The sequence below is a fragment of the Bubalus kerabau genome, chromosome 14, assembly GCF_029407905.1.
Source record: "Bubalus kerabau isolate K-KA32 ecotype Philippines breed swamp buffalo chromosome 14, PCC_UOA_SB_1v2, whole genome shotgun sequence".
NCBI classification, from domain to species: Eukaryota; Metazoa; Chordata; class Mammalia; order Artiodactyla; family Bovidae; genus Bubalus; species Bubalus kerabau.
The window spans coordinates 59267694-59292270 of NC_073637.1; the positions used below are offsets into that span (position 1 = coordinate 59267694).

A 24577-nucleotide genomic window follows, 5' to 3' on the forward strand; every position below is an offset into this window, starting at 1 on the left:
GTTCAAAAGCATCGATTCTTCAGCGCCCAGCTTTCTTTATAGTCCAACTCTCACATCCATACATGACCACTGGAAAAACCATAGCCTTGACTAGACAGACCTTTGTTGGCAAAGCAATGTCTCTGCTTTTTAATATGCTGTCTAGGTTGGTCAAACTTTCTTCCAAAGAATAAGCGTCTTTTAATTTCATGGCTGCAAGCACCATCTGCAGTGATTTTGGAGCCCAAAATAAAGTCTGACACTGTTTCCACTGTTGCCCCATCTATTTCCCATGAAGAGATGGGACCAGATGCCATGATCTTCGTTTTCTGAATGTTGAGCTTTAAGCCAACTTTTTCACTCTCCACTTTCACTTTCAAGAGACTCTTTAGTTCTTCTTCACTTTCTGCCATAAGGGTGGTGTCATCTGCACATCTGAGGTTATTGATATTTCTCCTGGCAATCTTAATTCCAGCTTGTGCTTCTTCCAGCCCAGCGTTTCTCATGATGTACTTTTCATACAAGTTAAATAAGCAGGGTGACATGAAAATGGTAGGCCACATTTAACATTTTTTTTTACTCCCAGGGTTTGAAAGAACATTTTATTTCCGGGCCTTAAGAAAACTTATACAAACAGGTTTGCTGTGCATTTCACTTTCTTCTCTGCTCAGTATTGTGTATGTTGATTTATCTTGTTTATAGACATTGTAAACATTTGGGAAGGTTTTGGGGAAGATATTGGGCTAAATAGCTAAAAGTTCAAGTTCACAGATTTAAGTAAATTCATATTTTGAGTCAATATATGACTTTAAATCATCCATAAATGATTTAAAAGAGAAGTCAAAACACTTGTGACCTTCTCTACAGCTCAATTTTTAGATCAGGCCATTTGACTTGAGAAGCTTTTTATTCAAGCCTTGAACCCAGAATACCACTAAGCATGGAGTTTCTTTTTAAAGAGAAATATGCATGTGGAATGTTGTTGCTACAGAGAAGATTATGCAAACATCCTCACTTTGCTCAAGACATCCAAGTTCACAGAAAACTATTTGTAACTTCAACTGCTACCCAGCTTTCAGTTTTAATGTTGATCAAATGATGTTTGATGACCTACTTATAATAGCGCAAAGAACATTTCTGAACCTAAGATTTTTTGCTTTTGTCCTTTTGAAGGAAAAGCATAATGAACTTCATTTTGATATAATGACAGTGCTGTCCCATCAGTTGATGTGCTGAGGCCTCAGGTCTCAGGAATACTTTCCACATGGTAGAAAACCAGTGAAGATCAACTTTCTAACTTCTTGTTCTTATAAAAAAATGCTTTTTATGGCTTCACTACAATCTCAAAGTCTTATACTTTGGATGTTTCTAAGACTATTTCTATGTTTGAAAATGTTGACTAAAGAAACTAACGAAGAGGGATGTTCTTCAAACAGGTTCCTTCTTAAAAGCCTTGATTGAGAGTTTAGTCAGGACCCACTGCCTGTCTTATTGGAGATATTTTATTGCAGTTTTGGCCACAGGTAAGGGATATTTAACAACAACCATACCAAATAGGAAAGTTTACCTACAATGATTCATGAAGACAGGTCAGGAATTGCCATAAATATCGATTTTATTATTAATGAACTCGCCTTTTGAAATATTGTGCCCCATTCAAAACATAAACTGGTTCACCAAGGTGCATGATGCAAACACTTTTGTATTAATTTGACTTTCATTCCTAGAATGGAAGACCAGAGTTAAACCACTTACCTACCTTGGGAATTTGGTAATAGTTATTAATCATAGGATGTGGGAAAACAGGAGATGCTTCTTGGAAATGTGAGCAGAGAATTCAATTTGGACCTTTAGCAAGTGACTCAGTATGTTAGAGTTTGTCACTTATTAGTTGGATATATGGGACAGCTCCTTGTAAAATTATAAATAAATATATATATATATATATATATATATATATAAAAACCAAGGAATTATGCTAAAACTTCAAATTTTTGTTTATTTACACATAAAGTTACAGAAAACAGTTTTCTATATTTCTGAACTGTTCATATAGAGACAAAGGATGGACCTGCTATGCAATGAACTTATTTTGAACCAAATATAAGTCCTTTGTTAAACCCATTCTGCTATCTTTCCTAACCATATAACCTTATAAAGGGAAGAGGGGCTACACAGTGAGGTCGCAAGACATCTGGAAGCTATTTTGAGGTTGAGTAAAAGCTTCGGAGAGAGGATTTTGAGAAGGTGGGTAGAGAGGACGACATATGGGAGCCAAAGGTCAGTAGGGCCAGCAGAACCTGTTTACAGACCACTTCATTTTACAAGCACAGACAATGTTTTGGGAAAGGACACTTAGACATTTACACCTCTTAGATAGGGCTCCTATTGTATGTTCTTTGCCTTCTCAACAAAAACACACAAATGTATTTTACAGGCCACCTTAACAGTAGCATAGATGTATTTGTTTGTTTTAAAGGCAGAAAAATAAATTTTACGTTGAATTAAAGAGCCAGGAACAATGTTAGGTACATGAGATTTGTCAGAGAAACCTGAAATTTCCATCCTGAATTCAAGCCTCTCCAGAATATTAAATTAGATACTTAGGATTGTACACTATATCTCAATTCATTAGCATGTCACTTAGATTTGTTAACAATATATGTAGTACTTCTGAGTAGAAAATGCACTAATTTCTACTTGGTGTGTACTTCTCTAGTATATTCCTATACATGTAGAAAGACATGCATAGATATCAGTTTACTCTAAGGACTAAAAAGTAGTTGAAACATTATATCAAAGTATCTATAATACTAACAGATACTCAAAAGTGAGGGAAAACTGGCCCCAAACTTGCTCTAAATGATTTGTCTTGAAATTGAATTCTATTGTAACAAGTAAACAGAATATTCAGTCCTGCCCACTACAAAAGAGACATGTCTTGAGCTAGAAAAGAGAATCTAAATGGTGCTGATAACATCCCACAAGCCTAGTCACTCTCCCTACAAAACTCATTCTCAACTATTTTATTATTTAGGCTATTCAAGGTCACATCTATTTTTTTTTAAATGTAAAGGATGGAATTAAGACCACACTGTATAAGTAACGTGTTATGCTCGGTTCTTTGAAATAGACCACCAGTGAAGCAAAGAGCAGAAAGGAAATGAAGAGGAGCTGAACTTTAGGCAGTTGTTTTTATTTTCCAGTTAATGACTCAGAGTTCCTCACTGGAAAATTAGCAAATATACACATAGACTAAGGTAAATGCAAATCACCTGCCTTGCTGTAGAGTCAACCATAGTCATTCTTCACATTGTTTGCTTACACTCCCTCAGATTTTTTGTCTTTAGAAAAATATGAATTGATTAAAAAAATAGGATGATTCTATATATAGCATTTCAAGATGCTTTTTGTCACAACAGTATATAATATGTACATATTTTCATATCAACAAATGTACTTTGCCATCTCATCATAATAGTAAGAATTTAGTTATTTAAATATATTTCACTTTGCCTAATCATTTACTACTGAACATATAGATTTCTAACCATGTTTATATAATAATTAGAATTGCAGTGAACATCTTTGTAAATACATTTCTGTGCTTATTTCTATTTTTTTTTTTGTCAAAATTTTTGGAGGTTCAATTTCCAGATCAAAGGTAACATACAGAGATCCAGTGACAATCTCTAGCAAATTAATGTATATTCAAGTTAGCATTCTGAGAGAATAATCATTTCTCAACAAGTGGAAACATACAATATACAGTTTTCCAAGCATTGGGCACCATTATTTAAAAAATGCATCAAGCATTTGTCCTTCTGGGATGTAAAGCTATAGTCAGTTTCTCCCTAGGCAGCCAATTCCAGTAATGAAAAATAGGCTGATAATTCCTTATCATAGTTCACTTATTAAACATTTTCAGAATGTCATGTGTTTAGGGAAGATTTTGGTAAGTGAAGATTTCTGCAAAAAAGGCTAAGAACAGGACCAGTATTTACTGAGTCTGAGTCTGTATTATGTGCCAAATTCACTTAATCTCATTTAATTCTAACAAACATGACAAATAAAAAATGTTCTCTCCATTTTTGAGATAGAAAGCTAAAACTCTTTGAGGTTGGGAAGTTTGTGCAAGTTCACAGAGTTAGCTGCAGATGGTGACTGCAGCCATGAAATTAAAAGACGCTTACTCCTTGGAAGGAAAGTTATGACCAAGCTAGATAGCATATTCAAAAGCAGAGACATTACTTTGCCAACAAAGGTCCGTCTAGTCAAGGCTATAGTTTTTCCTGTGGTCATGTATAGATGTGCGAGTTGGACTGTGAAGAAAGCTGAGCACCGAAGAATTGATGCTTTTGAACTGTGGTGTTGGAGAAGACTGTTGAGAGTCCCTTGGACTGCAAGGAGATCCAACCAGTCCATTCTGAAGGAGATCAGCCCTAGGATTTCTTTGGAAGGAATGATGCTAAAGCTGAAACTCCAGTACTTTGGCCACCTCATGCGAAGAGTTGACTCATTGGAAAAGACTCTGATGCTGGGAGGGATTGGGGGCAGGAGGAGAAGGGGACGACAGATGAGATGGCTGGATGGCATCACTGACTCGATGGACGTGATTCTGAGTGAACTCCAGGAGTTGGTGATGGAGAGGGAGGCCTGGCGTGCTGCGATTCATGGGGTCGCAAAGAGTCGGACACGGCTGAGTAACTGAACTAAACTGAACTGAAGAAGGAATAAGGATCAAAATCTGTTTAGCTTGATTGTCCATGGTTTATCCACAATACCTTAATTGTTAAGGATAGGAGCAAATTTTATTGCTTATTGTATGCATGTGTGCTAAGTTGCTTCAGTCTTTCCCAGCATCAGCGTGTTTTCCAATGAGTTGGCCCTTCATACCATGTGGAGCTTCTGCTTCAGCAACAGTCCTTTCAATGAATATTCAAGGTTGATTTCCTTTAGGATTGACTGGTTTGATCTCCTTTCTGTCCAGGGAACTCTTAAAGATCTTCTCCAGCAACACAGTTCGAAAGCATCTATTCTTCAGCCCTCAGCTTTCTTTATGATCCAACTTTCACATCTGTACTGGACTACTGGAAAAACCATAGCTTTGATTGTATGGACCTTTGTCAGCAAAGTTATATCTTTGCTTTTTGATACACTGTCTAGGTTTGTCATCGCTTTCCTTCCAAGGAGCAAGCATCTTTTAATATTATGACTGCAATCACCTCCCACAGGGATTTTGTCACTGCTTCCTCTTTTTCCCCTTCTATTTGCCATGAAGTGATGGGACTGAATGCCATGATCTTAGTTTTTTGAATGCTGGGTTTTAAACCAGCTTTTTCACTCTCCTCTTTCACTCTCATCAAGAGGCTCTTTAGTTCCTCTTCACTTTCTGCTATTAGGGTGGTATCATTTGTGTATCTGAGGTTGTTGATATTTCTCCTGACAATCTTGATTTCAGTTTGTGATTCATGCAGCCCAGCATTTCACACGATGTACTCTGCATATAAGTTAAATAAGCAGGGTGACAATAGATAGCCTGGTCATACTCCTTTCCCAATTTGGAACCAGTCAATTGTTCCATGTAAGGTTCTAACTATTGCTTCTTGACCCACATACAGACTTCTCAGGAGACAGGTAAGGTGATCTGGTATTCCCATCTCTAAGAATTTTTCGGTTTGTTGTGATCCACACAGTCTAAGGCTTTCATGTAGTCAATGAAGCAGAAGAAGTTTTTCTGGAATTCCCTTGCTTTCTCTATGATCCAGTGAATGTTCGCAATTTGATCTCTTGGTCCTCTGCCTTTTGTAAACTCAACTTGTATATCTGGAAGGTCTCGGTTCACATACTGCTGAAGAGTAACTTGAAGGATTTTGAGCATAACCTTACTAGCATGGAAAATGAGTACAATTGCACTTCCCTTCTTTGGAATTGGAATGAAAACTGACCTTTTCCAATCCCGGGGCCACTGCTGAGTTTTCCAAATTTGCTGACATATTGAGTGCAACACTTTAACAGCATCATCTTTTAGGATTTTAAATATTTAGTTCAATTGGAATTCCATCTGCTCCACTGGCTTTGTGATAATGCTTCCTAAGGCCCACTTGACCTCACACTCCAGGATGTCTGGATCTAGGTGAGTGACCACACCCTCGTGATTATCCCTGTCATTAAGACTTTTTTAGTATAGTTCTTCTGTGTATTCTTCTTAATCTCCTCTTCTTAATCTCTTCTGCCTCTGTAGGTCCTTACTGTTTTTGTTCTTTTTGTTCTTTTGCCCATCCTTGTGTGACATGTTCCCTTGATATCTCCAGCTTTCTTGACGAGATCTCTAGTCTTTCTCATTCTATTGTTATCCTCTACTTCTTTGCATTGTTCATTGAAGAAGGCTTTCTTATTGATATCTTCTTGCTACTCTCTGGAACTCTGCATTCAGCTGGATATATCTTTCCCTTTCTCCCTTGCTTTTTGCTTCTCTTCTTTCCTCAACTATGTGTAAACCCACCTCAGGCAACCACTTTGCCTTCTTGCATTTCTTTTTCTTTGGGATGGTTTTGGTCACTGAGTCATATACAATGTTACCAACCTCTGTCCATAGTTCTTCAGTCACAGTGTCTACCGGATTTAATCCTCTGATTCTGTTTATTACCTTCACTTTATAATCATAAGAGATTTGATTTAGGTCATACCTGAATGGCTTACTGGACTTTCTTCAAATTAAGCTTGATTTTCACAGTGGGGAGCTGATGATCTGAGCCACATTCAGCTCCTGGTCTTGTTTTTGCTGACTGTATAGGGCTCCTCTACCTTTGGCTGAAAAGAATATAATCAGTCTGATTTCAGTATTGACCATCTGGTGATGTCCATGTGTAGAGTCATCTCTCGTGTTGTTGGAAAAGGGTGTTTGCTATGACCAGTGTGTTCTCTTGACAAAACTCTGTTAGCCTTTGCCCTGGTTCATTTTGTACTCCAAGGCCAAACTTGCCTGTTACTCCAGGTATCTCTTGACTTCCTACATTTTCATTCCAGTCCCCTATGATGAAAAGCACATCTTTCTTTGGTTTAGTTCTAAAACGTCTTATAGGTGTTCATAGAACCAGTCAGATTCAGCATCAGTGGTTGAGGCATAGACTTGAGTTACTGTGATGTTGAATGGTTTGCCTTGGAAATGAACCAAGATCATTCTGTCATTTTTAAGATTGCACCTAAGTACTGCATTTCAAGCTCTTTTGTTGACCGTGAGGCTTAATTAGTTTCTTCAAAGGGATTCTTTGCCCACAGTAGTAGATATAATGGTCTTCTGAATTACATCCACCCATTCCCATCCGTTTTAGTTCACTGATTCCTAAGATGTTGATGTTTACTCTTGTTAGTTCCTGCTTGACCACATCTGATTTACCTTGATTCATGGGCCTAACATTCCAGGTTCCTATGCAATGTTATTCTTTACAGCATCAGACTTAACTTTCACCACCAGACACATGCATAGCTGAGTGTCATTTCCATTTTGGCCCAGCCACTTCATTTTTCTGAGGCTATTAGTAATTGCCCTCTACTCTTCCGCAGTAGCATATTGGACATTTTCCCACCTGGGAGGTTCATCTTTCAGTATCATATCTTTTTGCCTTTTCATATTGTACATGTTCATGTTCATGGGTTCTCACGGCTAGAATACTGGCATAGTTTGCCTTTCACTCCTCCAGCGGACCACATTTTGTCAGAATTCTTCACCATGACCCATCTGTCATTTGTGGCCCTTCACAGCATGGCTCATAGCTTCATTGAATTATGCAAGCCCCTTTGCTATGACAAGGCTGTGATCCATGAAAGGGATTTCCTGGTTAGAATACCCTAATTAGAAGCTCTCACAAATCATTGTTCAAATGACTGATAAAATAGCAAGTTTCATGTTTAAAGGAATCACCCATTTTAGTCACTTTGAGAAAATGTGAAAAGAATAAATGTTACTATATATAGATCTGCTTCTGTAGGTATTTACAGTGTTGATAACAATGAACCAGAATTTTCTATTCATAAAAGCTCTCTTTTCATTATAAATAAAGTTCATTATCTGTTAAAACTCAACTCTTGTAAGGCTACTGTATTCTTTGAAAGGTATTGTGTCTAATATCATAAGGTTAAAAAAGTGTAAGTGTATTTTCAACTGTTAAGTGTTGGGAGAGCACTTTCTCATTTTTAATGGCTTTAATACACCTGTACTTTGTGTACAGTCAGCACTCAATTGATATCTACTGTTGGCAATTATTATTTTGGAAAGAGATGGTAGGAAAGAGTTAATGCAAACCCTAGAGTTTTATTTTTTTCTTTTCTTTTTCTAAGAAATATACGTATGAGGACACCTTCATTTGCCCTAACTAGAGATAAAACCATAAGAAGTGAGGACAGCAATTATATCTTGTCAAATATTTTTTACCTAAAAGAGGCATTGTTTGAAATAAAATATCATAGTGCATTTCCACAATATTCTAGCAAATACATTAATTTTTACTCATCTGTAACATGATACTAACTGCATACTGTGATTATGATGATTTAAACAAAGTAAATGAAGGAAAAGCAATTAATGGAGTATCACAAATATGATTTGTTTTGCTATTACTGGTATTACTATAGCTGTAATATATTTCTATAATTTTCTGATTTTAAATAGGAGCACCTATATAACCTATTCTTATTTTCATATTCTTGGCAACATTCTTGGAAATACTTCAATTGTGTCAAGCAATTTTTCAAGATTTTTTTCTTAAAATAATATTAGACATCGTTTTGTTTGTTTTGGGTGCTTTCACTTTCTTTTTGGATGTTCTTGGCAATTTCATATGTGCTTATTATTCTGATCCAAACCTGTGAGGAAAATATCCCACAACACTGCCCAATTTACAAGACCACACAGTGATTTATAAGAGTTCCTCCCCCACAGAGCCTTTAATGGGGAAAAACTCATCTATATTGCTGTGTCAAGAAATCACCACCTTTATCACATACCACAGACATAAATGAACCATATAAAAGCAAATAATCCTTAACTCCTCTACAGGAAGTGAGAGCAGAATTTGAACTTTAGCAGATGCTTAGAATGTGTAACTAGTTTTAGAGACCATGTAACATGGATATTAACAAGTAGTTACAGATAGTTTATCTAGTGCAATGGATTTTAAATCATTTTTGAAAAACTGAAATCTTTTAAACATATACAATATGGCATAATATACTATATAATTCTTCTAAGAACTCAAGTAATTTTTATTTCTATATCAATCTTATGTGGATTTAGATAGGGTACTTTTACCAAACTCTGTTGGGCTTTTAACCAAAATACTAATACATTTTCATATTTTAAACATTCTAACAATGATTGATCATTGAATTTACTCTTAAAAACCTGGATTTTAAAATCAGATATATTTAGCTACTTCTAAGCTTTGTTATGGGAAATAGATGGGGAAACAGTGGAAACGGTGTCAGAATTTATTTTGGAGGGCTCCAAAATCACTGCAGATGGTGACTGCAGCCATGAAATTAAAAGACGCTTACTCCTTGGAAGGAAAGTTATGACCAACCTAGATAGCATATTCAAAAGCAGAGACATTACTTTGCCAACAAAGGTCCGTCTAGTCAAGGCTATGGTTTTTTCTGTGGTCATGTATGGATGTGAGAGTTGGACTGTGAAGAAAGCTGAGGGCCGAAAAATTGATGCTTTTGAAGTGTGGTGTTGGAGAAGACTGTTGAGAGTCCCTTGGACTGCAAGGAGATCCAACCAGTCCATTCTGAAGGAGATCAGTCCTGGGTGTTCATTGGAAGGACTGATGCTAAAGCTGAAACTCCGATACTTTGGCCACCTCATGCAAAGAGTTGACTCATTGGAAAAGACCCTGATGCTGGGAGGGATTGGGGGCAGGAGGAGAAGGGGACGACAGAGGATGAGATGACTGGATGGAATCACCAACTCAATGCACATGAGTTTGGGTAAGCTCTGGGAGTTGGTCATGGACAGGGAGGCCTGGCGTGCTGTGATTCATTGGGTCACAAAGAGTCAGACACGACTGAGCGACTAAACTGAACTGAATGCTAGAGACCAAACAGTGAGTGGTATAGAAATTGACCATGGTTTGCACTGTTCTCTAGCTTATTCAGTAATATCACCACCTAGTAAGCCAACCTGAAAAAACAACAGCCACAGCAATAAATAGTCACTCACTTGAAGGAGGTAAGTCTAATAATGATTAAGTATGATTTTTCCAGGCACTTTCAGGTACTTTTTCTCATTTATCTCATTTAAGCCTCATATTTCTGTATAGTAGATGTCATGTTCATCTTTTGAAATTAGAAAACTTGGTAACAGAATAACTAAATTACTTTCTCAAAATGACCCTTATGGCAGAAAGTGAAGAAGACCTAAAGAGCCTCTTGATGAAAGTGAAAGCAGAGAGTGAAAAAGTTGGCTTAAAACTCAAAATTTAGAAAACTAAGATCATGGCATCTGGTTCCATCACTTCATGACAAATAGATGGGGAAACAATGGAGACAGTGTCAAACTTTATTTTCTTGGGCTCCAAAATCACTGCAGATGGTGACTGCAGACATGAAATTAAAAGACGCTTACTCCTTGGAAGGAGAGTTATGACCAACCTAGATAGCATATTCAAAAGCAGAGACATTACTTTGCCAACAAAGGTTCATCTAGTCAAAGCTATGGTTTTTCCAGTAGTCATGTATGGATGTGAGAGCTGGACTATAAAAAAAGCTGAGTGCTGAAGAATTGATGCTTTTGAACTGTGGTGTTGGAAAAGACTCTTGAAAGCCCTCTGGACTGCAAGGAGATCCAACCAGTCCATCCTAAAGGAGGTCAGTCCTGAGTGTTCATTGGAAGGACTGATGCTGAAGCTGAAGTTCCAGTACTTTGGCACCTGATGCTAAGAGCCGACTCATTTGAAAAAGACCCTGATGCTGGGAAATACTGAAGGTGGGAGGAGAAGGGGACAAAAGAGGATGAGATGGCTGGATGGCATCACCAACGCGATGGACATGAGTTTGAGTAGGCTCTGGGAATTGATGCTGGACAGGGAAGCCTGGCATACTGTAGTCATGGGGTCGCAAGGATTTGGACACGACTGAGTGACTGAACTGAACTGAATATGTGATAGTCCAAGTGCATCTGATCTTGAATGGTTTGCCTTTGTGTTGCCCTACCTTGCCTGTTTCTTTGTCTGAAAAGACCAGAGCCAGAATATCTGGGTTTCTCTGTCTGTCCCCACCACTTACTAGCTGGATGACTTTGGCAAAGCTACTTAACCTCTTTATCCTTCAGGTTTCTCATTTATAAAGTGAAGACAGTGATACCTGTCTCAGAAATTTTGGTTGAAAAAATAAGTGTGTAAAGTAAAGCACTTGGAATTACTTTGGGTACATAGTAAGTATTCGATTGTGTGCTCATCCATTGTGCTCAGTTGGAGTATGTTTTATTATAATGGTAGTGATCATTGATTCAGTAACCTCCTATTGTATCACCACTTCCTAGTTAACTTTTTCTTTTATTATCTCTCTCGCTTCAAAGAATTATTGACATCTGCTTTGTGCCAAGCACTTTTTAGGAGCTAACTTCTTTGCAACCCCATGGACTGTAGCCCATCAGGCTCCTCTGTCCGTGGATTCTCCAGGAGTGGAGTAGCATTTCCTTCTCCAGGGGATCTTCCTGATCCAGGGATTGAACCCAGGTCTTCTGCATTGCAGGCATATTCTTTAACATCTGATCCACCAGGGAAGCTCAGGAGCTAGCTTAGACTATATCAAGGAACCAAAAGAGGCATAGAGGGTGCCCTTATAGATTTACATTTTAGATGTTCTAGGTAGATCAAATAGACAATAGATGATAAATGATATGGGCTTCCTATGTGGCGCTAGTGGTAAAGAACCCTCCTGTAGCATGTTAAAAGGTAGTAAGTGCTATGAAAAAAAGAACAACACAGAGTAATTTGAGTAGATGGTGACCAGCAGAAGGCATTTAAAGAACTGATGTTATTTAAGACTTGCAGAAGAGTTGCAAGAATAGTACAAACCAATACCACAGACCTGGCTCCATTTGCTTTGTTAATAAGTCTGTCTACAAAAATATGTGCATATACAGAATTTTGTTCCTCAACTTTTGGGAAGAAGTTGAAGATGGTGTGTCCCTTAACTTCTAAAATATTTCAATGTGTATTTCCAAAGAATAAAGACATTTAAAAAATAATTACATTGCAATTATCAAAATCAGAATATAAAATATTGATATACTTCTGTTATATAACCCTGAATCCTTATTCACATTTAATCAGTTTTCCCAGTAATGTCATTTACAGCTTTTCGTGGTGCAAAATTCAATACAGGATCATGTATTGAATTTTATTGTCACATTTTTCTTGTTTTACGTGATCTCTTAATCTTGACATTTTTGAAGAATTCAGGCCAGTGGCGTTTGGTTTGCTGCTGCTGCTGCTGCTAAGTTGCTTCAGTCATGTCTGACTCTATGAGACCCCATAGACGGCAGCCCACCAGGCTCCCCTGTCCCTGGGATTCTCCAGGCAAGAACACTGGAGTGGGTTTATTTCCTCTGGAATTGATAAGGTAACAGATTTTTTAGAAGAAAATCACTAAAATTATATTCAGTTTTTCTCAATACTTTATGTCAGGTGTCATAAGACACTGAGTTATTCTAGTGTTGGTGATATTAGCTTTGATCTCCTGGTGGGTGATCAATAAGGATTCTCCATTGTAAAGTCAACATTTTCACTTTATAATTAGTAAGTAACTTGTAGGAAGATACTTTAAGAATATTTAAATATCTGTTTCTCAGCACACTCTACCACCACTTTTATCTCTATTGATAATTTTCTAAATCTATTATTATTTCTGGCTCAGACAGTAAAGCGTCTGCCTGCAATGCAGGAGACCCAGGTTCGATCCCTGGGTTGGGAAGATCCCCTGGAGAAGGAAATGGCAACCCACTCCAGTACTCTTGCCTGGGAAATCCCATGGATGGAGGAGCCTGGTAGGCTATATCCATGGGGTTGCAAAGAGTCAGACACGACTGAGCGACTTCACTTTCACTTCACTTTATTTTACAAGGAAGGCATTTCCCTTCTTCAATTTCTTTATTTGTTTCATTTGTTAATTCAGACTAGATGGACTCATGGCTTTTTACTGAACTCAATAGATTATGATCCATTTTTTTATAATATTTGGATTCACACATGGCCCCAGATTTGATCAGTAGGATTTCCTTCAAGCTGGCTACTGTGACCTTTTGAGACATCTCCATGATTCCTTGAGTGCTTCCTTACCTTCTGACAATACCAAAATATTCCAGTTGATCTTATATTTTCCTGCCCCTACCAGGGAGTTAGCCATTTATCCAAAGAACTGTGTTTTCTTTTAGTAGAGAATGGTATGTGGAAATCAAGACCTGGGCACTGGATTTACTTATTCTTACTGATGTAACATTACTTCTAGGCCCTCTTAGAGAACAGTTAAGATAGATATCTATTTCTGTCTCATATGTTTATTTGTACATGTTCATCTGAATCTATGAAGCATGATGAATGCATGCATGTTTGTGTGTATGTAAGCCAGTAGTTCACATTTCTGTCTCAAGTTCCTTTATAATATTAGACTGTATTTTCTGTATAATCATCCTTCTCCCATACATGTAAGTATGTTCTCCAAAGGCAGAAATTTGATTTTCATTATCCATAATATATTTACTTAATTGCATGACTCATGAAAAAAGTTTCAGAATTGAATACTGATACCACTGTAAAATGTAAACACACTAAGAGTTCAATATTTGTTTAAAGTTTTTCTTTTTGCAATAAATATATGTAGTGATAGTCACATATCTTAAATGTGCAAATTGATAATTTTGTCACCTATGCACACTCATATAACATATAACCCTGTATGGTACATTTGTATAACCTCAGAAAGTTCCCTCATGCCCCTTCATCATCCTTGGACTGGAGGATCGACATGCAATTTATTTATTTATTTATTTATATTTTTAAATTTTAGGTTTATTGAGGTATAATTTACATGCAGTCCTGTCATCTACCAGGCTCCTCTGTCCATCCTCTGGGATTATCCAGGCAAGGATACTGGAGTGGGTTGCAATTTCCTACTTCAGGGGACTTTCCTGACCCAGGGATCGAACCTGCATCTCCTGTGTCTCCTGCATTGCAGACAGATTCTTTACTCTCTGAGTCATCAGAGAAGCCCCATAAAATAAAGTTAGTAATAAAACTTGGTTTTTTTGTGTGCAGTTTTATTTTTTCCTCTTTTTAAATGTGTGTGTGTGTGTGTATATATATATATTCTTTTTCAGATTCTTTTCCTTATAGGTTATTACAAGATACTGAGTAGAGTTCCTTGTGCTATGTACTATACAGTAAGTCCTTGTTGGTTATCTGTTTTATACATAATAGTGTGTATATGCTAATCCCAAATTCCTAATTTGTACCTCCCTGCCTTTCCCCTTTAGTAGCTGTAAGTTTGTTTTCTATATGTGTGAGTCTATATCTGTTTTGTAAATAAGTTCATTTGTATCATGTTTTAGATTCCACATATAAGTGATATATAATATTTGTCTGCATCTGCCTGGCTTACTTCACTTAGTATGATGATATCTAGGTCCATCCATGTTGCTGCAAATGGCATTATTTTATTTTTTTATCAGTTCAGTTCAGTTCAGTTGCTCAGTCATGTCTGACTCTTTGCGACCCCATGAATCGCAGCACGCCAGGCCTCCCTGTCCATCACCAACTCCCAGAGTTCACTCAGACTCACATCCATTGAGTCAGTGATGCCATCCAGCCATCTCATCCTCTGTCGTCCCCTTCTCCTCCTGCCCCCAATCTCAATCTCTCTTTCCTTTCCTTATAGGTTATTATAAGACCTATTTTTTATGGCTGAATAATATTCTATTATGTATATATACTACATCTTCTTTATCCATTCATCTGGTGATGGACATTTAGGTTGCTTCCATATCTTGGCTATTGTAAATAGTGCTTCAGTGAGAATTGGGATGCATCTATCTTTCTGAATTAGAATTTTCTCCAGATATATGCCCAAAGTGGGATCACTGGATCATATGGTAACTTTCAGTTTTCTGGGAAACCTCCATACAGTTCTCTGTAGTGGCTGATCTATTTATATTCCCACCAACAGTCAACAGTGCAGGAGGGTTTCTTTTTCTCCACATCCCCTCCAGTGTTTATCATTTGTAGACTTTTTGATGATGGCCATTCTAATCAGTGTGAGGTGATACCTCATGGTAGTTTTGATGCACATTTTTCTAATAATTAATGATGTTGACTACCTTTTCATGTGCCTGTTAGCCATCTATATGGACATGCAATTTAAATAGGCTGACAAGGTAGGCCTGGTTGAGAAGTTGACAGTTAACTTGGAGGAAATAAGGGTGTGAGTCATATAGGTATCTAGAAGAGAAATTATTTAGGCAAAGAGATCAGTCAGTGCAAAGACCCTTAAGAAGGAACATGCTTGGTATATTTGAGGAATAATAAAGAGTCTGTAGCAGTGGAAGTGGAGTAAATGAAACAGAGAAAAGTAGGTAGAAAGGAAAGAGAGATGGAAGGAAGAACTGTATACAGAGCATAAGGGGTCTGATTGACCACTGCAGGGTATATTAAGCAGCTATTGCTATAATAGTGGTATGTAACAAACAACCTCATCTCCAGGAACAAGTGTTTATTTCGCATTCAGGAGTCAGCCGGGAAGTTGTGACTCTATTAAGCTTGGCGTGGATTGGCTGGGCTTGGGTCCAGGTTGCAAATTGGGATCAAGTCTGCCCCATATGTCTTCTCATTCTGGATCTAGTAGCTGTCTGGGCTCTATCATTCTCAGAGAGGATGGCATAGTGCAAAAGGAATGAATGAAAACATAAGATGTCTCTTGAAGCTGTGACTCAGAAATGAAGTCACATTTCTTCATTTCTCCAAAAGAAATGAATTCTTTTCTACCTATTTCATTGGCCAAAGAAAGACATTTACCCAGCCCAAAGTCAATGCAACAAAGATGTGTATTCTGTCTACTCTTGGGAGAAATATTAAAAAGTCACATTTTAATACTAAAAGCTAAGGACATGAGTGCATAATTCTATTACAGAGAGGAAATGATGAGTTGGGAATAGTGTGATCTGCCACATAATTACTTTGCCTGTGAATGAAATGGGGATTTCAGAAGATAAGCCGGTTTAAACTTCAAAAGTGCCAGTCTGATTTCTGTACTGAAAATATGCCCTAGAGGACAAGGAAAGAGCAAGGAAAATATGTAGGAATTATCACAGCAATTCAGTGAGGGACACTGGTTATTCAGAGCAGGATGGTAGCTATAGAAATACAGAGAAGAGGTCAGATTATGGATACCTGTCAAAGGAACAATCAACAGGATTTCCTATGGGGATTGTAATGGAACATGGAAAGAAAACGAGGAATGAACAATAATTTTAATATTTTAAGCTAAACAGCTAGATTATAAGAATAAAGGAGCCTCGACTGAGATGGGGAAGCCTGTGTATAGTGAAAGATTAGGAGCTGAGTTTTTATTATTTTATGTCAGAGCTGCATACTGAGTATCCAAGTGGACTGGTTAGGTATAAAATTGTCAGGTCTGAAGTTTAGGAGAGAGATCTGGTTGAAGAGCTATATTTGGGAACCTTCAGCATATTGATGGTATTTAAATCCATGTCCCATATTCTTTGCAATAGCCATATAACTAACTAGTCTACTTGGTTCTACTCTTCCAATTTTCCAATTCATCTTCCATTCTACCAGCATTTATGTTTTGAAAGAAAAACGCTGATCCTATTACTCCTTGCCTTAAAAACCTAGTCATAGCTTAAAAGACAAAATCCAAACTTTAATATAAAGCTTCACTATCTGGCCACAATCTGTTTTTATTTTACCTATAAACTCCTGTTTATCTTTACAGGTCAGATTCAAAAGTCAACCCTTTTGTTCCATTTTCCTGATGGTCCAGGGAGCATCAATCTTTTTTTTCTTTGCATTCCCTCAGAACTCTTTGTATACTTCTCTCTGCATCATTCAGTATGATCACCACTAGTTGCATGTAACTATTGTACACTTGAAATGTGTCTGGTACAAATTGGGATGTGCTGCAAATGTGAAATTCACATCTCATTCAAAGACTTAGTACAACGATATATAAACTATACTGTCTATAATTTATATGCTTGTGACATTGTAATATTCAGGATGTTAGTTTAAATTATGCATTAAAATTAATTTCACTTGTTTAATTTTTGCTTTTTAAATGTGAGCTGCTAAAATCTTTAAAATTGCGTATGTGGCGTCTCATTTATGACTTGCAATTGATTTCTATTGGACAATTCTACCTTAGAGCATTACATTTCTGTGATTACATCTCTGTTAATCACATCATTTTTTTGTTCTTCTGAAAGCTGAGTTTCTGAAGAGAAGTTATATTTGATTTCTAAGACCCAGTAGGATTATGCTGCTGCTGCTGCTGCTAAGTCGCTTCAGTCGTGTTCAACTCTGTGCGACCCCATTAACAGCAGCCCACCAGGCTCCCCCATCCCTGGGATTCTCCAGGCAAGAGTACTGGAGTGGGTTGCCATTGTCTTTTCCGGTAGGATTATGACTAGATGCTTAAAAGTTAGCTGAAAGTTTCTGATTGTTGCTTGTCCTCAGACACTGATCTATAGACAGATTGCCTGTAGCATAAACATAAACAGAATTTGAAAATGAATCAGCATAGGAGGTTCACAGTATACATTTAGGGAACTGAAGTACTTTGGCAAAGTCACTCACAATTTTAGCTAATCACATATTTGTGTTACTAGTTCAACCTGTTTCCTAAAAGTAGTGCACTTAGGATGAAGTTACAAATTAAAATATTGTATTGTTTTGGTAAAGATGAATAGTTTTACATACATTTATAGTGAAATTCTTTGATTTTTTCCAAAGACAAGTTTCTGACTTCTACTTTGTAAGTAAAATCTTATTATAATGAATTTTATTTTAAAACATGTATTAATAGAGTATTAATCATACTCTATTATTCCTTTTGCTCTACTGTGAAATAAATAGAATATAATAATATATGTGCACGCATGCGTGCTCAGTCACTTTAGTCATGTCCTACTCTTTGTGACACCATGGACTGTAGCCCACCAGACTTGCTCTGTCTGTGAGATTCTCCAGGCAAGAATACTGGAGTGGGTACCCATTCCCTTCTCCAGGAGATCTTCCTGATCCAGGAATTGAACCCAGATCTTCTTCATTGCAGGTGGATTCTTTACTGCTGAGCCACCGGGAAAGCCCATAATAATATATAACTTTATGTAAACTGAAAATTGTAAATTTTTAATGAATTCTCAGGACCCAAGAACATTTCCAAGGGATAAAAGTAAGGGTAAATAAGTTTCTTCTTTTTGCTTTTATTCTTTTTCTCTCCCCATTATATACAAATATATCTATTCTGATTTTGGAAATAATATTAAAATGAATAATGCACTGAGCAATGAGATTCTGACACGATCAGGATACACTTAAATGAATAATCCAGTGAATAAAACAGTAAAATGTTTCCTGAAGCTCTGTGCTCTGATATGCTAGGGAATGTGATGTAACTCACATAGAGAGAATACTGTTGTAGAAAAAGCAGAGTTAGAGGGTGCAAATTAGGGTGTAGATGTTTGCTCAGGGTCCTGTTCAGGGTGAAGTGCATTGATTTTAATGACCGGTTCTAGATGTCTAGACAGAAATACCCCTGCAGGGAAGAAGAATAACATCTCAAGATATGTTAATTTGATGTAAATCTCTCTTTGTCATGCTGAATGTACCCTTTATAGTTTACTCAACAGGGTTTTGGTTTGTTATTTGGTCACAGGAGTGCTCTGCCCTTCAGAAAAGGAGTGGAAGCATAATTTAGCTTCCAAGATAAATTAATAACCATTCTCTGAACTGCAAATCATTATCTTATGTGTTTTGACAGGGTAAATAATTTTTCTCTCTCATAATTGTTGTAAAGTGATAAAACTGATGCCTGAGTCTGAGACTCAAGAGAGTCTCTGCTAAAACTCAAATATTTAGGAAACTCTATGTAAGCATAGTCTTTGGTCTATATGTTTCTCTCTGTTCCCTATCAGGTTGACTTAACCAAATTTGAAGGAGTCTTCTAAGCATTATTGATGGTAGTGTCATAAAATTTTACCTATATATGCAAAATCTTCATATATGTGTATGTGAGTGTGTGTGTGTGAACACACACATACAGAGCTATTTCATTTCACTGAGGAAAAACACATTATGCTCGAGTGTTGACCTCACTTGGGTGCTCAGTAATGTTTAACACTTGAACTAAGTGACAGAAACAGAAGAAGGTTGGCCTGTTACCTTGACATATAAATGTATGCTTGAAAAGTGAGTAATTTGCTGTGTCCTCATTAACTGTGTGAAACTGTGAAAGATAAAGATACCTAAGGTCCAGTTTGATCCTAAAAATCTGCCCTTATTCCATAGGTGGTTGTTGTTCAGTCACTCAGTTGTGTCCGACTCTTTGTGACCTCATAGACTGCAGCATTCCAGGCTTCCCTGTCCGTCAACAACTCCTAGAGTTTACTCAAACTCAGGTCCATTGAGTCAGTGATGCCATCCAACCATCTCATCCTCTGTCATCCCCTTCTCCTCCTGGCCTTCAATCTTTCCCAGCATCAGGGTCTTTTCTAATGAGTCGGCTTTTTGCATCCTGTGGCCAAAGTATTAGAGCTTCAACTTCATTTTCCATAGGTATCCTAAGCCAAAGTAAGATGTACTTTCAGAACTTTTAGTGTTGCTAAATATCTTGCTCAATACTTAATAGTTTGAGGTTTGGGAGTTTTATATTTGGCATTAGGCACCAGTGCCAATGATTCACACATGATAAACCCCTGCATAACCTGCAGACATGTTGAGCCAGATTCTCTCTTCATGGAGATTTTCTGAGAGCAATTTAGAAAATTTTGGAAGCACATTGACTCTCCATGGGAACTATTAATGCATTTGCCATCGTGGGAACTATTAATTCACTTGCCATCAAGTGTACTAAATCATGCCCAAATAGTCTGAATCTGTACTTAAAATTCTGAAGACTTTAACCACAGATTATTTTGTATTCATCTGCATGGTAACTTGCATTTTTAATAATAATATTGATGACCCAGTCTCATTTTGTCTTTTTGATTAGAATAGTGTGCTAATCTAATTTCAAAAATCCAGCCTTTTCAATAAATGGTGCTGGGAAAACTGAATAGCTACGTGTAAAAGAATGAAATTAGAACACTTCCTAATACCATGCACAAAGATAAACTCAAAATGGATTCAAGACCTAACCATAAGACCAGAAACTGTAAAACTCTTAGAGGAAAACAGGCAGAACACTTGATGACATATAAATCAAAGCAAGATTCTCTCTATGACCCACCTCCTACAGTAATGGAAATAAAAACAAAAGTAAACAAGTGGGACCTGATTAAACTTAAAAGCTTTTACACAGCAAAGGAAACTATAAGCTAGGTGAAAAGACAATCCTCAGAATGGGAGAAAATAATAGCAAATAAAGCAATTGACAAAGGATTAACTTCCAAAATATACAAGGAGCTCATACAACTCAATGGTAGAAAAACAAGCAATGCAATCAAAAAGTGGGGAAAAGACCTAAACAGACATTTCTCCAAAGAAGACACACAGATGGCTAACAAACACATGAAAAGATGCTCAACATCGCTCATTATTAGAGGCATGCAAATCAAAACCACAATGAGCTGTCACCTCACACTGGTCAGAATGGCCATCCTCAAAAAGTCTACAAACAATAAATGATGGAGAGGGTGTGGAGAAAGGGGAACGCTCTTGCAGTGTTGATGGGAATGTAAATTGATACAGCAACTATGGAAGACGTTATGGAGATTCCTTAAAAAACTAGGAATAAAACTACCATATGACCCAGCAATCCCACTCCTAGGCATATACCCTGAGGAAACAAAAATTGAAAGAGATACATGTATCCCATTGTCCATTGCACCACTATTTACAATAGCTAGAACATGGAAGCAACCTAGACGCCCATTGACAGATGAATGGATAAAGAAGTTGTGGTACATATACCCAATGGAATATTACTCAGCCATAAAAAGGAATGCATTTGAGTCTGTTCTGATGAGATGGATGAACCTAGAACCTTTTATACAGAGTGAAGTGAGTCAGAAAGAGAAAGATAAATATCGTATTCTAATGCACATATATGTAATCTAGAAAAATGGTACTGAAGAATTTTTTTACAGGGCAGCAGTGGAGAAACAGACATAGAGAATAGACTTATGGACATGGGGACAGGGGAGGAGAAGGTGATATGTATGGAAAGAGTAACATGGAAACTTGTACTACCATATTTAAAATAGATAGCCAACAGGAATTTGCTGTATGGCTCAGAAAACTCAAACAGGGGCTCTGTAACAACCTAGAGGGGTGAGATGGGGAGGGAGATGGGAAGGAGGTTCAAAAGGAGGTGATCTATATACCTATGACTGACTCATGTTGAGGCTTGACAGGAAGCAACAAAATTCTGTAAAGCAATTATCCTTCGATTAAAAAAAATGAAAAAATATCTCACTGCTCCTACTACATTATAAAGTATATGATGGGTGCTTAAGTACTGAGAATTTTCAGTTTCAAGGAAATTTTAATCCAAGAATCAGAATTTATAATCCAAGGAAAATGTTAAAGATAGTTTAGTTCAACCATTATTTTAGGTGCCCCTAGAAGTTAATTAACTTCCTCAAAGATCGATCAATAACAGAGCTAGAACCAGGACTGAAACCCAGGTCTCCTAAATTATAGTCCCTGTCTTTTCCTCTATGTAATTTTGTCTTAAAAATTTGAACCAAAGAGATTCATTGGAATGGGGAAAATATGTTGAGCTAAGTGCTGTTCCAGACCTTCAGGATGGCCAGCACATTTCCCCTGCCCTCAGAAAGCTTGTGGTCTAAAGAGGGAGAAAGCTCAGTAAATAAGTTAGAGCAATTACCTTATTTCATATTCTGATAGAAGTATATAAAGTAGGAAAAAGGATAAAAAAAATAGTCTGTTATGCTGGTAGGTGATTGGAACATGCTTAATAGAGAATGATTCGAGGATTTTGCAAGAAAGACTGGGCTAGGCATTCCACATTAGGGGAAAAATATTTAATTCTAATTTCTGACATGTAGACATTGTGCAGATGTTACCAGAAATATGAGTATAGCTGAAAGAATGTTTACTTATTTGCCCTATATGGAAAAAATGTGGCACCTTCTTACAGATGCTTAACAGGCTCGATTACTAATACTCATGAGACATTGGGGTGTTTAGGCAAAGTTTCAGCAGTACTTCTATACTGCACGTGTGTATGTTGAAATGCAATTATTGCCAGCTTTCAAAGCAATAGGCTGAAACAGTTATATTTGGGGATAGATAACTAAATAAACTAGATAAGGAGTGAGGGCAATCATTTAAAATATGTAAAGTTTTCCTAAGAGTTACCGTTTTCTAACAGAAGGATTTTTTTCAGAAGAGAAGCAGCTCACGTTATTTGACAATATTTTAAAGGATTCACTTTGCTGGTTCTTATACTTTCTTGACAAATATGTTACCCGGTAATGAAGGAGATCAGCCCTGGGATTTCTTTGGAAGGAATGATGCTAAAGCTGAAACTCCAGTACTTTGGCCACCTCATTCGAAGAGTGGACTCATTGGAAAAGACTCTGATGCTGGGAGGGATTGGGGGCAGGAGGAGAAGGGGACGACAGAGGATGAGATGACTGGATGGCATCACGGACTCGATGGATGTGAGTTTGAGTGAACTCCGGAAGATGGTGATGGACAGGGAGGCCTGGTGTGCTGCGATTCATGGGGTCGCAAAGAGTCGGACATGACTGAGCGACTGAACTGAATGAAATATAGTGGCAGGTATGGTACCCATAACGCCTTAAAAATAAACATAAATTAGAATAGGAAGAAAAATACAACCTGAAAGTGGGTTAGATGGTAACATTAAAAAAAAAAAAGAGTGCACTACCAGTTGGTTTTTATTGGCCTATACTATCTTTGCCAAAATGTTTTCTTTTTTCCTTTCCTATTACATTTTGGCTCATTTATATTGCCAGAGATACTAAGCATGTGATTACATTTTGTGGAGTTGCACTAGGGTCTCTCTTGAAGATGTGTGTATGTCTGTGTGTACACACGTGAAACATATTGAAGTATATTTTTAATTCTCCTTGGTTTCTAGATAGTACATGATGCCTAATTCTAAAAAGCGATGGAAGTCCTCTTTTAACAGGAGCAAAGATCTGACTTTCGTTAGGGTTGTGGGTTTGATGAGAGCTGAACCAAGCACTGGACCATGTAAGATTTCATTTTGTCATCACTACATGACTGAGGTCATGGCTCTCATTTCAGACTTGACAGATAAGAAAACCAATGCTCAGGAAGGTTTAAACTGTACACAATTTAGTGACCAAGCAGAGATACAAATAAGATCTGTCCAGCTCTTGAGTTACCTGTCCATTCAACTATGCTCTATCACGTTACAGAAGGTCTGAAGTGAATGGGAAAAACTTCTGTGGTGGAAAAACCAAGCCAAGAGAGCAAGTTGCTTATGCCAATTCATAGGAGGAATGATCAGGGTACAAAGAAACACAGAGGGAACCTGGTAGCTTTCTTTAAACAATGGAAGGATAATCAGGCCAAAGGACCTATTATGATTGATTTACATAATCCCTAAGGGTAGACTATGAACCCATATGTATGTGTAAGTTGCAGGGAAACATCACTGTGTGAAAGAATTTTCCAAATGGATAATGATAGACTGCAGTTGCTTCGAAGCTAATCAGTTTTCTGTCAGTGGACACATTCAGTCATATGACGTGTAACTATTTCATAGTCTATTACCAAAAACAATCAGAAGTAAAATTTTCTGTTTAATGAAGTTGCCTTTTAAAAAATTGTGACTGCTGTCAGTTGAGTAAACTATGCAGTTAGGTTAAATACCAAAGAAAGTGATTGAGTGTTTTTCTGAATAAACAACTGAAAGCTGATAGCCTAGATTATAGCCATGCTGGGGTTTCTGGTAGATATTCTTCCCTCCCCACCTTTGGTTTTACTTGAGTGTATAAAAGGTGACTTGGAAAGCATACCTCTTTTTTCTAGTTTTGAGTATTCATATTTTACATGACAAGCATATAACATGGCTGAAATCACCTTAATATGTCAAATTAAAGTTTATAAAACATCCAACATATATAGGTAGGACTTCCCTGGTGGCTCAGATGGTAAAACGTCTGTCTACAATGCGGGAGACCTGGGTTCGATCCCTGGGTCAGGAAGATTCCCTGAAGAAGGAAATGGCAACCCACTCCAGTACTCTTGCCTGGAAAATCCCACGGACAGAGGAGCTTGGTACAGGCTACTGTCCATGGGGTCGCAGAGATCGGGCATGACTGAGCGACTTCACTTTTACTTTC

General features: G+C 37.4%; 1 protein-coding gene and 1 long non-coding RNA gene across 3 annotated transcripts in view; both read left to right on the forward strand.

Moving 5' to 3' along the window:
* The window catches only part of ANGPT1 (angiopoietin 1), a 301836-nt gene that overhangs the window by 39641 nt on the left and 237618 nt on the right, over positions 1–24577 (forward strand). The window lies entirely within an intron of this gene.
* Positions 4002–14416, forward strand: LOC129626964 (uncharacterized). The gene is made up of 3 exons (XR_008702338.1): positions 4002–4591; positions 14047–14261; positions 14357–14416. It is a non-coding gene; the product is annotated as an uncharacterized LOC129626964 (long non-coding RNA).